This window comes from Stegostoma tigrinum, chromosome 15 (genome assembly GCF_030684315.1).
Source record: "Stegostoma tigrinum isolate sSteTig4 chromosome 15, sSteTig4.hap1, whole genome shotgun sequence".
In the NCBI taxonomy this organism is placed as follows: domain Eukaryota; kingdom Metazoa; phylum Chordata; class Chondrichthyes; order Orectolobiformes; family Stegostomatidae; genus Stegostoma; species Stegostoma tigrinum.
The window spans coordinates 21,971,776-21,986,515 of NC_081368.1; the positions used below are offsets into that span (position 1 = coordinate 21,971,776).

The following is a 14,740-nucleotide window of genomic DNA, read 5'->3' on the forward strand; positions in this document are numbered from 1 at the left end:
ACTCAATATCATGGCAATGCAAGCAGGGCAGATGCTAAACTCTACAACAACTACTTCCTCATTCCTCAAAATTCTTCTAGCATTTTGCATAACAGTTATCCTTCAAGCAACATTGTTAAAACAACTGAACTGGTCATTCATCATATTGCTGTTTGTAGTTAGCATACAAATTGGCAGAAACAATACTGAGTATTGGTAAAAATAACTAAAATGTGCTGTGAAGCACTGTGCTCCTGATGTACACTACAGAAAATGAAAACACTTTCTTTCAAAGGTGCATTGCCTGTAAATACAGTGAAGGGATTAAATTTTTTTAATTACTTTCACCGAATCTGACATTCTTTATTGCAATACATATTTTCCACCGTTTCTTTAATCAGTTAATTTCACTATTATTTGCAGTTTCGATGATTTGCAAAAAAGGAATGATTATCAGAACTATAACAGTCCCTACAACGACCTAAAAGAAATTCTAAAATAGTGTGTTATCCCAGATTGTGATGTGCAAGGAGCTTTTTTCTTTCAATGCATAAAACAACCAGCACAATAGAATTGTTGTGGATGAGTTGTGCAGCCAAGCCACATACTATCATGTCAAATCGATAGATAATGCGTATTTCACTTGATCAGAAATTCTGTTTCTAATATTACAAATTTATACTGGTGAAGAAATTTTGTTCATGTGTAGAAACAATCATACACACAAAGGAACATCAGCTCAAAATTTTTCATGGAAGAAATGTCAAGGTCCTTGAGTAAAAGACCTTAAAATGGGCCCAACCTTTCCTGGAATGGTCAAGAATCACAATTGTATTGTCACATTCATGCTCTAATTTATTCAACGGAAATTCCCATGCAGTTAATTCACACTGAAAAAGGACAGCATCGCAATCATCAAGTCCAGCAGTAACAAAACCCTGCCTGAGGGTGTCAGAAACAGATACGCAAAGATGAAGCAGGGCAGACAATTTCGTGGATGCCGAAATAGCTGGCCTTTTTGATGAACTGGTAGGGGATCAGAAGCTCAAGATTTTGGTCAAAAAGAAGGCTGACATTGTAAACACAATCCATTTCAATGGGAGTCAGAATTCTAGGAGCAAGATAGAATGGCAAGGGAACAGATTTTGTGACACATTGTTCTGACCTTCCCTGAGCTGATGGGACAGCTTGGTTTGGAAAGCAAATGGAAGGGAAGGATGGAACCAAGGCTACTACATGGATGATCTTAAACTCAGTGACAAAAACCATTCATGAGCTCCTCACTCTACTAGTTTGGGGGAGGACAGGTAATCAGAAACGTCAGCCGTTTTTTCTGCTCTGAGGTCTGTGTAGAGCAGCAGCTTCCACCAGTGGAAGTCAGTGTGCCAGCAATCTGGCTGACATGCACAGACCCGCTCCCAGAGGCTGCACAATCAGTGAGGGAACTTCAGTGGTCAGGGGAAAGAAGTTCAAAGTGTGCGGTTGTGCTTTGTGTGCATTCCAGCCTCAGGGTGAAACAGTGAGATCATGGCTCAATTGTGCTGGATGTGATCCAGCCAGACTGGGCCAGAATTGATGGGCAGGTTCTCCTCTTTGAAAACTAAATCAATCATTCAGGAGACGTGGGACATATGAAATAGAGGAGGCCGCTCAGCCTTCTAACCTGCTCTGCTATTCAACTTGATCATGGTTAATCCAGTTACTCCACAATCCAACCCTCTTCCTGATAACCTTTCATTGCCTCATCATCAAGAGTTTAGCTGTGCCTTAAAAGTACTGGAAAGCTCTACTTCATCTGTCATTTGTGGAAGAGAGTTCTAAAGACTCAGAACTCTCTGCCAAGGGAAAAAAACAAACATTCTTCACATCTATGTCTCAAAGCCTCAAATCATTCTCCCACAAGCGGGGAAATAAAACGTTGCCTTACCAGAAGCAGCAGGCTACTTGCTATTTTCCCTAATCAGTAGCACTTAGTTTACGCTTCCTATTAAACAACTGAAATTGTATATTAAATTGCATATTCATTGTGTTTAATTATATGCAAAGTATATGCATTAACTGGAGTTTCACTTGAGTGCAAATAAACAGTCACTTATTGAAAGTGGGGTGTGGTTGGGAAAGGAGGTTAAAATCTTCTAATGTTTCACACCGTAAATAAATTAAAAACTGAGTACAAGATTGGCTCCAGTACTATCCTTTACCAATACTTGCTCGAGGATGTAAAGCTGCAAGCCTCAGGTAAGGCACAGAGTCAGTCTATTGTGCTTTCTCTCAATGTCGGAACACAAATATGTGAATCAGTATGGTATGGTAGGTAGCATAACCGTGGCATTGTTCTCGCTGCAGAAGGTTAGGTTTGTGAATATTGAATGTCTTTGCTGTAGTCTATCAGCTTTAAATCTAGCATGCCAACAACTACAAGAGACATTAACATTCAAAAGCCTTAAAATATGGAGGTCAGCAGTCTGGGTTTAAGTTACCAGGAAAGACCAAAGTTTAATTGCAAGGAGGGACAGACTTGCTCCCGGAGAGACAGAAGGATTCGGCAAACATGCTGGTAGGAAACAATCTACAGAAAATCCTCGTTTAACCCAGAGGCATTTTCTTGTTCCTACATATTTTTGTTTCACAAATTGTTTAATATTAACAAATAAATATATCATGTAAAACCAAAGACCAGTGGATGCTGAATATCTGAAACAAAAACAGAAATTGCTGCAGGAACTCAGCAAGTCTGGCAGCTTGTTTGGAGAGAAAGCAGAGTCAAAGTTTCTCAGTGTTCTGAAGAGGGGTCAGTGGACTCAAAACGTTAACTTTGCTTTCTCCCCACAGATGCTGCCAATGCTGCTGTGCTCCTTCAGCAATTTCTGCATATATTTCTTTGTGATCTCTTCTGCACTGCCTTCACACATCTTGGTCCACGCAGGGTCTTGATCTTCATTTTTTGCTGTCATCATCATGGAACACCTCATTGGTCCAACCAAGCTTCCTTCCAAGTCATCCACCCACCAACTAAAGCACACTGTGTACTAGATCTGAAGCGTATCAGGCTGGCAGCACAGAGACTATGTCATGCCTGTTAAACTTTCCAATGAAGAAAAATCATTGTTGACCAAAAGTATATAAAGATTTTAAGACAGAAACAAAAACTAGAATTAGTAACAACTGAGATATAGTTTAATTTTTAAAACTATAGAATTATAGAAAGAATAAAATAAAACACAACACGCAGCGATTCACTGTGTGGTCAGAGGGAAAAAAATGGAAGCCCAAAGTCAAATTATTTGAGAATGAGGAGGTTGCTACTTTCACTGCTCCTGGACTACCCTACAGTACTCCTGGCTGATTTCCCCAATTCTATCCTCTGTAAACTCCTGGTCATCCAATACTCTGCTGTGTTGTAACTCATACTCAGTCAATTTCCCCACCAACTGCTACTTGCTGACTTTGAAAATTTTCATCCCTGTACTGAAATCCATCAATGGCCTCCAAACCCTTCCCCCTTAATCTCCTTCAATCCCACAACCCTCTGAGTTATATGTACCAATTCTTTTCGCTTCAACATCCTCAATTTTAATCACTCCACCAATGGTAGCCTTGCCTTTGGTTGCATATAGAACGTAGAACAATACAGCGGTTGTCTAGGCTCCAAATTCTGGAATAATCTCTTGAGGCTCCATGAAACTTACCATTTTGGCCAAACATCTGGACACCTGACCTCATATCTCTTCACAGAGCTCAGTGTCAATGTATCCACAAAGATGCTCTGCTACATAACAACCCAGAGGTTCCAGCAAAGGCTGCACAGAAGTTGTGCTTTACGTGGCCAGGTGGTAAAAATTACAGGACCATACATTTCAATAAAAAACAACTACAGAACATGTAACTCAATGTAATATTCAGTTTCATAATGCCCCTCTAAAGAACTTTGGGGCTTTTTGTTACATTGAAGGTACAATTTAAATGGAAACAGTGCAGATCATTATGACAGCTATCAGAAGACTATAATTACAAATAAATTCAGAATAAATAATTCTTGTTTGTGCTTCAGAACACTCATTTTAATTGCCACGGAATAAGATTTTATCCTTCCCTCAAACCTTCTCCAATGTGGCTCAGTGGTTAGCACTGCTACCTCACAAGAGCAGGGGCCTCAGTTCAATTCCACCCTCAGGCAACTGTGTAGAGTTTGCATATTCTCCCCATGTCTGTGAGAGTTTCCTCCGGGTGCTCCGGTTTCCTCCTGCAGTCTAAAGATGTGCAGGCTAGGCCAATTGGCCGTGGGAAATGCAGAGTTACAGGGATGGGATGGGGGTTGGGTCTGGGTGGGATGCTATTCGGAGGAACAGCATGGACTTTCTGGGCCGAATATCCTGCCTTCACATTGTAGGGATTCTATGATTAAAATCCATTAGTCTTCTGTGAGCTACTGTGTGGCTCTAGGGAGGTGAGACCACAGTCCAAAGTCCGTTAAATGAGGGCTAAATAAAAATGAAAATTGCAGTGTCACTTCTAAGTTGCTGTCATACACCTCCTACTGCACAAGTGAAGTGTTGCATTGCTAAATCCACAGATCATATTGTTCAATCATCCTTTGAATTAAAATCATAGAATGCATAAAGCCATTTCGTCCATCATGTCTGTGTCAACTGAAAGAGCTGCTAATTAAATCCAGCCCACTGCTCTTTCCTCTCAGCTTTTAACTATTTTCTCGCCAAAGCAATACACAAAATGAGAAAATAAAACAACATAGCCAGAATCACAACCTGATGCCTCAGTAGCATACCTGATCTGTACCTGTTTTCTAAGCAGCCAGATCAAAGATGTTAGGACACACCATGGAACAGGTAAGATTTCAACCCTGGCCTCCTGGTCCAGAGGCAGGGACATGACCACAGTATAGCAAGGGCCCTTACTATCATGGCTACACAGATGCCCAGGTTAAACTCCACTTAAAGGTAGCTGTGTTCAACTGGTGTGTCTGAGACTGCTCCAACGAGCCTTGGTGATTCTGCAGTAGAGCAAGCACTTACTCATCACAGAGATGAAAGATATACGGTGGTACATAAAAAAGTATAATTAATTTTCAAAGGCAAGCATGTATCAATGTCGCACAAGTCACCTGCACTGCAGAAAGCTCAAAGGTCCATGTGTGTTGATGAATTTCAGTTCAAGTCCAAGCAGATTTCTGAACCCTTCAAAGGCAGTAGAATCACAGAATTTTACAGTACAGGATGCTGCCATTTGATCCATCGGGTCTGTGCCGACTCCCAGATAAACTACCCAGCCAGTCGCCCTCTGCAGCCCCATCTCCATAGCCCTCTAAATTCCTCAATTTCAAGTACATATCCAGTTCTCTTCTGGAACTTTGTATGGAATCCAGCTCCATCACTCTCCCAGTTCTTGGAACTCTTTCGCTATTTTATTAAAATAATCTTATAGTGCAGAAGGAAGACATTCAGCCCATCAAACCTGCTTGATCTCTTTGGCAGAGCTTAAAATTTAGTTCCATACCCTAGTTGTCTTCCCATAATGCAACATCTAAGCTTTAAACATAACTTAGCACAAATCATATGAAAAAGTTACCAAAATAAGAAGTTTAAGAGCCAGTGGGTTGGGAGAATGAAAAGATGCACTAGAATAGCTTTAATGGTATTTGCTCGCCGCTACTTTCTAACGCAGAAGGGATAAGTAGGGGCAGAGGTTCTTTTCAGTGAACTTTAGAACAGGATTAGGCCATTCAATCCACGGAACCTGCTCTGCCATTCCATTCGATCATGACTCCAGAATGGTGTGTGTTGTTTCACTTGTACCAAGATCAAGTATGTCTCTGAGCAGGCACAGGACATTCTGAAAGCACAGGATGAGCAACCAGTGATTATGATCCATATTGGTCCTAATGACACAGATGGGAATTTAGAGAAGAGGTCCTGCAAGGGGAACTTGACGTGTTGGGTAGAAAGCTGAAAAGCAAGATCTCTGGGGTTATCATCTTGGGATTACTCCCAGTGCAACTTATTAGTGAGGCCAGAAATAGGATATAGTTGAATGCATGACAAAAGAGCTGCTGGGGGGTGTTGTTCAGATAACTGGATCATCATTATCTCTTCCAGGGCAGGAAGGACCTGTTCAAGGAGGAGGGGTTGCATCTTAGGGAAGTGTCCTTTGAGAGGGTTTAAACTAGTGTGGTAGGGAACAGGAACCACAGCAGTAGGTCAACATATGGAGTGATTGGGAAGTTAGAGGTTAAGTCAAGTAAGTCTAATAGGTGGAACAGGCAGTGTGACATTAATAAACAACACTGGACTAGCAGTCTGTAGTTATTTTAATGCAGGGACTGTAATGGTAAGGAAAGTGAACTTAGTGTCTGCTTTGGTAGAAGGAACTATAATGTTGTAGCCATTACAGAAACTTCATTGACAGAAGGGCAGCTCAATATTCCAGGGATTGGATGTTTCAGGTGCGATAGAGAGGGATGTAATAGGGGTGGGGGAGTTGCATTACCGATTAAGGAGAATGTCACAGCTGCACTAACAGAGGACATCTTGGAAGGGTCATCCAGCAAGGTAGAATTCAGCAATAGGAAGCGGGAGCATACACAATGATGGCCTCCTAACAGCCAGCAGGAGATAGAGGTACATTATGAATGCAGATCATGGCATAGATGCAAGCAGCATTGTGGTACTGAGTGATTTTAACTTTCCCAATATTGAATCTTAGTCCCTTAGGGCCAGGTGCTTAGATGGTGCAGAACTAGTTAGTTGCATCAGGAGGGTTTCTTGAAACAATATATAGATGTTCCAACAAGAGAAGCGATTGTAACAGACCTTAGCTCATGGAATAAGATTGGCCAGGTGATTGAAGATTTAGGAACAATGATCATAATTCCATAAGTCTTAAGATAATTACGGATGAGGATAAGACTGGTCCTTGGATGAAAGTGATAAACTGAGGGAAGGCTAATTACATCAAGATTAACCAGGAACTAAAGAAATCAGACTAGGGCAGTTATTTGAGGGTAAATTCACATCTGACTTGCAGAGTCTTTTAAAGGCCAGTTGATCAGAATTCAGGACCAGCATGCTACTACGAGAATAAAAGACAAGGATGGTAAGATTCGACAACAAGAGATATTGAGAGTTTAGTCAAAATGATAAAGGAAACATATGTAAAGTTTAGGAAACTGAAATCAGACACGGCCCTTGAAGAGTATAAAAGAAGCAGGAAAGAATTTAAATGAGGAATTAGGAGGGATGAAAGGGACCATGAAATGTCCTTGGCAAAAAAGATTAAGGAGAATTCCAAAGTATTTTATACATATATTGGCAAGAGGGTAGCTAGGGAAAGGGTAGTTCCACTCAAGGACAAAACAGGGAATTAATGCATGGAGCCAGAGAAAGCTGATGAGGTCCTTAATAAGCGCTTCACATCAGTAGTCACCAAAGAGAAAGACCTGGATGACAGTAAGATTGGGGAGGGTTATGTTGATTTTCTGGGCCAAGTCGATATTAAGAAAGTAGTAGTATTGGGTGTCTTGAGGTAGACAAGTCTCCAGGACTAGGTGGAATCAATCCCAAGATACTGAAGGAGGCAACGGTGTAGATTTCTGGACCTTAACAGACACGTTTTATTTGCTTTAGCCACAGGTGAGGTCCCAGAAGATTGGAGATAGCCAATGATGTTCCTTTGTTTAAGAATGGCAACAGGGATCTTCCAGGAAATTACAGGTTGCCCAGTCTTACCTCAATTACAGGGGAATTACTGGAGAAGATTCTTAGGGACAGGATTTAGTCACATTGCAAAAGAATGGACTAATTGCGATAGTCAACATGGTTTTATATGGGAGAGGTCCTGTCTTACAAATGTCATTGAGTTTTTTGACAAAGTGATGAAGATGATTGATGAGGGTAGGGCAATGGATGTAATCTACATGGACTTTACTAAAACATTGACAAATTCTCTCATGGTGGGTTGGTCCAGTAGATTAAGTCACATCGGTCCATGATGAGTTGGTAAGTTGGATATAAAACTGGCTTGGTCAGAGAGGACAGAGGGTAGTTGTGGAGGGTGTGTTTCTGACTGGTGAGCCACAAGGATCCATGCTGAGATCTTTGTTGTATATAATGTAGCTAGATGATGTGGATGAAAATGTAGGTGGTCTGGATTATTAAGTTTGTAGACATCACAAAAATTGTTCGAGTTGTGATAGTGAGGAAGATTGTCAAGATACAGCAGAATATAGATCAGTTGGAAAGTTGGACGGAGAAATGGAGATGGCATTTGATCAGACAAATGCGTATGTTGAGGCTCAAACGCAAGGGGAAAATATTCAGTAAATGACAGGACCCTTAGAAGGATTGATAAACAGAAATCTTGGAGTGCAAGTTCATAGCTCCCTGAAATATGAGTGGAGAAGATGGTAAAGGTGGCATATGGCATTCAGTATAAAAGCTGGCAAGTCATGTCAAGCTGCTTAAAACTTTAGTTCGGTCACATTTAGTTTATTTTGTACAGTTCTGGTTGCCATGGATGTGGAGGCTTTGGGGAGGGTGCAAAAGTGATTTACCAAAATTGGATCAGGTGCAGGCAGATGGGATTAGTTTACAATGGTATCATGGTCAGTGCAGATATGGTGAGACACAGGGCCTGTTCCTATGCTGTACTGTTCTATGTTCTATGATCATCAGATTAATGCCACTCTCCCATGTCATTAGTCCAAAAATTTGCCAATTTCTGCCCTGACCTGCTGAATGATTCAAGTTTCAACAGCCCTCTGGGGTAGAAAATTCCAAAGCTTCCCCATGCTCTCTACATGACGAAATTTCTCTTCATCTCAGTCTTAAAGAGTCTGCTCCTTACTCTACAAGACCATAAGACATTGGCCTAATTACACTCCTTTCGGCCCATTAAGTCTGCTCCGTCATTCAATCGTGGCTGATAAGTTCCTCAACCCCATTGTCCTGCCTTCTCCCTGTAACGTTAGATCTGTTTACTCCTACTTTCTGCACACTAACAAATTCTTAATCCATACCAGAATATTGTTCACAATCCCACACACTAACTTTATTGACTCAGTGCAAGACCTTATCAAAAGGCTTCTACAAAAACAGACACCACATCCACTGGTTCTCCTCTATTAATGTTACAAGTAACTTTCTCAAACAACAAGTTTGTCAAATATGATTTCCCTCTCATCAATCCATGATCTCTTCCTACTTCTACCATTCGTTTCTCAATGTCCAGTTATCACATCCTATATAATTAAATGAAGGAATGTTACCAGCTCTTCTCATATCAGAATCCGTGGTACTAGCCTACAGCAATTTGTTTGTAGATATTTGATTACAAAGCAGTGTGGTGTAATACACTGGCTGTCAATCAAATGCTTGGAGCTTGCACATTGATAAGAGGTAACAGATCATCTGTGCTCCTGAGATGCTGCTTGGCCTGCTGTGTTCATCCAGCCTCACATTTTATCATCTGTGCATATAGATGTTTTTGTCCTGTTTAGTGAGTATATTTCCTCATTTGAAGCATACACAACCAAAAACATTCAAGTACATCTAAAAGGTCTGTTCCAAAATCCACCAAATAAAATATCAAAGATTAAAAGCTTGTTGGCGAGGGAGCAGGGCATGCACAAGACATGCCCTAACTGATAAAACTTGATCCACAGCTCCAAAGCAATTCAGGGGAAAGAGATCCCAGAAATTTCAAGAGGTCAGCAGACCTAGTCTCCTCTCAAACGTACATGTGCCTTAAGCAGAGGGTCTCGGAATTCTCCATCTATACGTGTTTGGCAACCAATGTCTGCCTTATATATAAATGTTCTTCACAACTGAGACAACATTCCTTTTGAAGCCAGAATAAACTTATTGTGTCAATATTTGCTAAGCCCTGCTCTAGAAAATAAACTATATGTACAGCATCCTCATTTCTAAACTTGCCATTACATCACTCAACATTAAGCATAGACAGAGTCAAGCTTGGCTGTGAAGCTCCTTGCGGCTGAAAGGGTCTGCCAGCACTCACTGTCAATGGTGACATATGAAAAATGATCACTTTGCTGAGATACCAGAGAGTACAAGCCACCCATGAAATTTCAGGACAAGAGTCAATACCTTCAAGACAGATGGGAGGGGTAACTGAGAGAAATATCTGTGTTTCTTTTCCACAATTACAAGAAAATCAAATAACCTCAGTGAAGCTCCTTAGGTTTCAACATAATTGCACAAGCACGAACACACGAAACAGACTGACAACAGGTGACTTGTTCCCTGATGCTTTACAGCTTTTAAAAGTACGCTCAGCACTAGAAATACAAGATTGTTTGATGCAGATCAAAATATTAACATTCATTGCAACACGACACATTTACAGTTCACTCCACCTTGTGCCGACTCCGTGACAGCATCCCACTTCCCACCTCACCCGTCCCCTCACTCTTTATGCCCATGTGTTTTACCTCACCCGATTATGGCCTCTTCTCACTACAGAGTTCAGAACATGAACAAATACATGTCTGTGCTCAATTGCTTTGATGAATTCCAAGGTGTTGTATCACAAAATATGTTAAGCCATAAATAAAAAACCTGGTTTAAATATATTTTTGAGACAGAAGTACAATCAAATTATAATTTCTGAAAATAGATGTACAAATGTAAGTTTTTTTAAAAAAATACACGTGAGATGCTACTGGCATAACCACTGGACCACACTGCGCCACTTTATATTCCAGTTAAAGCAGTTGATAGAACTGGGAATTTTCAACAGGTTTTTGTTTAAGCAAATAATATTTCACTTGAAATAAATTTCAACCAACATGCCACCTCGGTATTTTAAGAAGTGCAGACATATCAACATGCACAAAATATATCAAAGGACAGAAGCAGCAAAACCGGGTAAGTTATAAGTTCTTGGCAAAACCAAATCTTATATCATTTTTGAAAATTACTGATACATCCTACATTCTCCAAACGTGCAAACCTGAAACTCAAGGTGCACCTTACAAATCTTGACTTTGCAACAGATGATTACAGAAAACAGAATTCGTAACAACATTCACAATTCAGTTTTACACAAAATGCGTATTGTTTAACAATTCTTGTAAAAAAAACTATTAACTGCATGATATTTGATTTGAATGCAAACGGGATGAAAAAAAATGTTATTGTTGTCCAGGGAAGTACGACTTCAACATTCATACTGTGTAATGAGTCAGTGTTGGAACGATATTCCTTTTAACAGAAGCAATAGATTTTTAAAAGGGTAAATATTACTGCATTTCGAAAGGATATAGTAAACAGGCTTTGAACATCTGGCATGGCTTCATGCAAAATGAAAGGGTACTAGTTCCTACATCAACTAGATTTGTGGTCTTTGTTTGCATGCTGTAGACAACGTGTTCTTTTCTAGATGTGCGAATTAATGACTGTTGTACCGTACATTAAAAAACACTTACAGTTTTTTTTTAACGTGATAACTACAGTAACCTGTCATTCTTGGGCTCTCCCCTCCCCCAACCTGCAGCAACAGACTAAGGTTGGGGGGGGGGGGGATTGTAGAGTACAATGGGCTGTTTTTAATTTAATTAGAATGGCTGTCACTATTTCTGAAAATATTTTCTTGGCAAACTGAAACTCATTAATGGCCCAATAAATCAGTGATATGCAGATTTATTGTCTATTCCCAGATCTCACATTAAAACTCCATTACAGACTACAGCACTAATTTACTATAGGCTATGTTCCACATCTTTTTTTTAAAACCCCCTTTCACACACCCCATTCATATCTGCTGTAGGCCATCCACTACACTACTAAAGCAAACGTAACCTACACACACGCTGCAGTTGCAAATTAATCGCTTCTAAACGAGAAAGCGTGTCGAAAGGGAAAGCTGCTGCATTTTATCGTGCGGGGGGAAAGACACCTTTCATTCCGGTTGCAAAAAAAAACACTTGATTGCTACAATTGGCATCTCCACACAGTCACTCTCACAGGCCTGAACATGTAACCCTTATTGAATGATCCATTCCGCTGTAACAAAGATTGCTACAATGTTAAATGCAGAAGGGAAGGTGAAAACACGGGGAAACCGCTGATAGCTACACAGAAATGGTAAACCAGAAGAGAGCTGCCATACCTGTAGGTCCGAATGCAGCATTCCCACTAGCAGGGTTGCAGTGTGTGTGCTTGTTTTGAGGGGAGGTGGGGAGGAGGAGGAGGAGGGGGTGATCTGTCTGTGAGAGGAGGGGGAAGGCCTGTGGCACTGTCCAAGCTCCAGTTTTTCTCTCCTTCCACGCCTGGTTTTTCCAGTGCAGGTGTCGCGCCTCTCTCTCTCTCCGATGCGGGCAAGGCTTTTCCCAAACCCACCCCCTTCTTCTGTAACCCCCCCCGCTCTCTTCCTTTCTCACATCTTTTCATTTCACGCGGCGCCAAGACAAGTACACAGCATACACGTCAGGGGTGAAGGAAAATAATATACAATTAAATATATTTAACCATTTAATGCATTGCCTTGAATTTTGCTCTCCTTTCTTCAGAATAAAAGAGAAACACTGATGCGGAAGGACTTGCAAAATATAGATTTGTTTTAGAAATTGGAATTTTTTGGTGGGGGTAAAGGTGTTGTTGATTATCCACAGATGAAGATATCTGCAAACTGCAGCCCGCCCCCCCCAATGTGTTAGTTGCTGGATGTCAGCTGTAGCCCCAGTGCCATTGTTTCTAGCTTCTGCCCCGCGTGCACGGGGCGGCGCGTCCCCCTCGTGCGCGTGCACTTCGGGCTCATTGTGCGCGCGCGCCCCAGCCACCTGTGGCCTCGCCTCTTCTCCTCACCCCACCCCACCCAGAGCCAGGTAAGCTGCAACCTTTCCTCTCACCACTTCCACCTGCACTCGGAAGGCAGACCTGCATTTATATAGCGCTTTTTATCACCACGAGATCCGCTCAAAAGAACCTACTCAAAAAATACCTCGATTGGCTGGAAAGTTACCTTTGAAGTACGAGAAACACAGGTGCAGCGAGGCTACACAAACAGAGGTCCCCAAATCTTTTACAGTGTGGAGCTGGAGGAACTCAGCGGGCCAGGCAGCATCAGAAGAGCCAGAAAGTTCTTCCATGACCCAAAACGTCAACTTTCCTGCTCCTCAGATGCTGCCTGGCCCGTTGTGTTCCTCCAGCTCCATGCTGTATTGTCCCTGACTCCAGCATCTGCATCACTTCTTGCTATCTCCCCAGATCTTTTTATGTTTTTGTACATATTGATTAAGCGATAAATATTAGCCAGGTCATCAGAGACAGTTTTCCCCCTGCTCTTCCTCAAAATAGTGCCACAGGATCTTTTACATCCACCCAAGCAGACACACAGGGGTCTCAGGTTTAGTACTGAGCACCTCCAACAAACAGTGCTGCAATATAGAGTCCAACTTTGATTTCTATGCTGAAGTTCTGATGTGGGACTTGAACCCAGAAACCTTGTATTTGAGAAGAGAGGGCACTGCCAACTGAGTCAACTGATTAAAAATTCAAAAAATGTGGAACTGGAAAAGCCCAGCAGGTCAGACAGCATCCGAAGAGCAGGAAAGTCAATGTTTCAGGTCAGAACCTTTCTTCAGGCCGGCATCTGTCTACATGAGCTACAACTGACCCTTCCTTTAAGTTTTTCAGGACTTGATTTCTGCACAAATTCATTAATGGGTTTGGAGGTATAGTTTTGTGTTGAAATTTTGTATTTCCTGTTGAGGCAAGAAATTAAAATGCTGCAGCAGTAATGCTGTACGAAGGTACAAAAAAAAACAGAGAAATGTGTTTGAAACAGACACCGGGCCATTCCTCTAGAGCAAGAACAGGTAAAACTTCATAATTTTTGAGCAAGGAGCCGTTGCAGCTGTGAGCACCCTCCAAAGACTGTGATTTTGATACAGTCAACAAAAAACTATCCAACCTAATCTCACTTTCCAGCACTTGGCCCATAGCCCTGCAGAATGTAGCACTTCATGTGCATATCCAAGTACTTCTCGGATGTGATCAGAGTTTCTGCCATCAGCGCCATTTCTGACAACAAACTTCAGATCCTCCCCAATGAACCTCTGGGTGAGAAAAAAAACATAATTCCATAAAGTCTTTCTGCAAGTTACTTTAAAACTATCCACCTAGATACTGAAATCTCTGCAAATGGTAAGGAAGAACTTTTCTCAGCTCCTTAAAATTTCTTACACATTGAGTAAAACTATCCTTGGCCTCCTATGTTGCAAAGAAAATCACCCAGCCTATCTGATCTTTTTTCACAACTAAGATTTTCCTCTCTTGGTAACATCTGTGTAAATGTCTATATGCTCTCATTCATGATCGTACTTGAGCACTGCATGCAGTTCTGTAGCTATGGGCTAGTATTTCATACAGATCGAGTATAACTTTGTTACTGTGTTACTTTATGCCTCAGCCAATAAAGGAAAGCATCTTGCAAGGTGTTCTTGAAGTTTGCATTGAACTTCAGAGTACAAGACAAATCACAAAAGTTACAAGATAATAAAATGTGAGGGTGGATGAACACAGCAGGCCCAGCAGCATCTCAGGAGCACAAAAGCTGACATTTCGGGCCTAGACCCTTCATCAGAGAGGGGGATGGGGTGAGGGTTCTGGAATAAATAGGGAGAGAGAGGGGCAGGCGGACCGAAGATGGAGAGAAAAGAAGATAGGTGGAGAGGAGAATATAGGTGGGGAGGTAGGGAGGGGATAGGTCAGTCCAGGGAAGACAG

At 41.5% G+C, this 14,740-nt stretch overlaps 1 protein-coding gene across 6 annotated transcripts in view; it reads right to left on the reverse strand.

The window, feature by feature from the left end:
* nexmifb (neurite extension and migration factor b) overlaps positions 1-12,319 on the reverse strand; it is a 266,291-nt gene extending 253,972 nt beyond the window's left edge. For all 6 annotated transcript variants that reach the window (XM_048544636.2, XM_048544634.2, XM_048544632.2 and 3 more), the window contains exon 1: positions 12,124-12,319. The gene's annotated coding sequence lies outside the window, so the exon portion shown is untranslated. The remainder of the gene's footprint in view (positions 1-12,123) is intronic.
* Between the last annotated feature and the right edge of the window lie 2,421 nt (positions 12,320-14,740).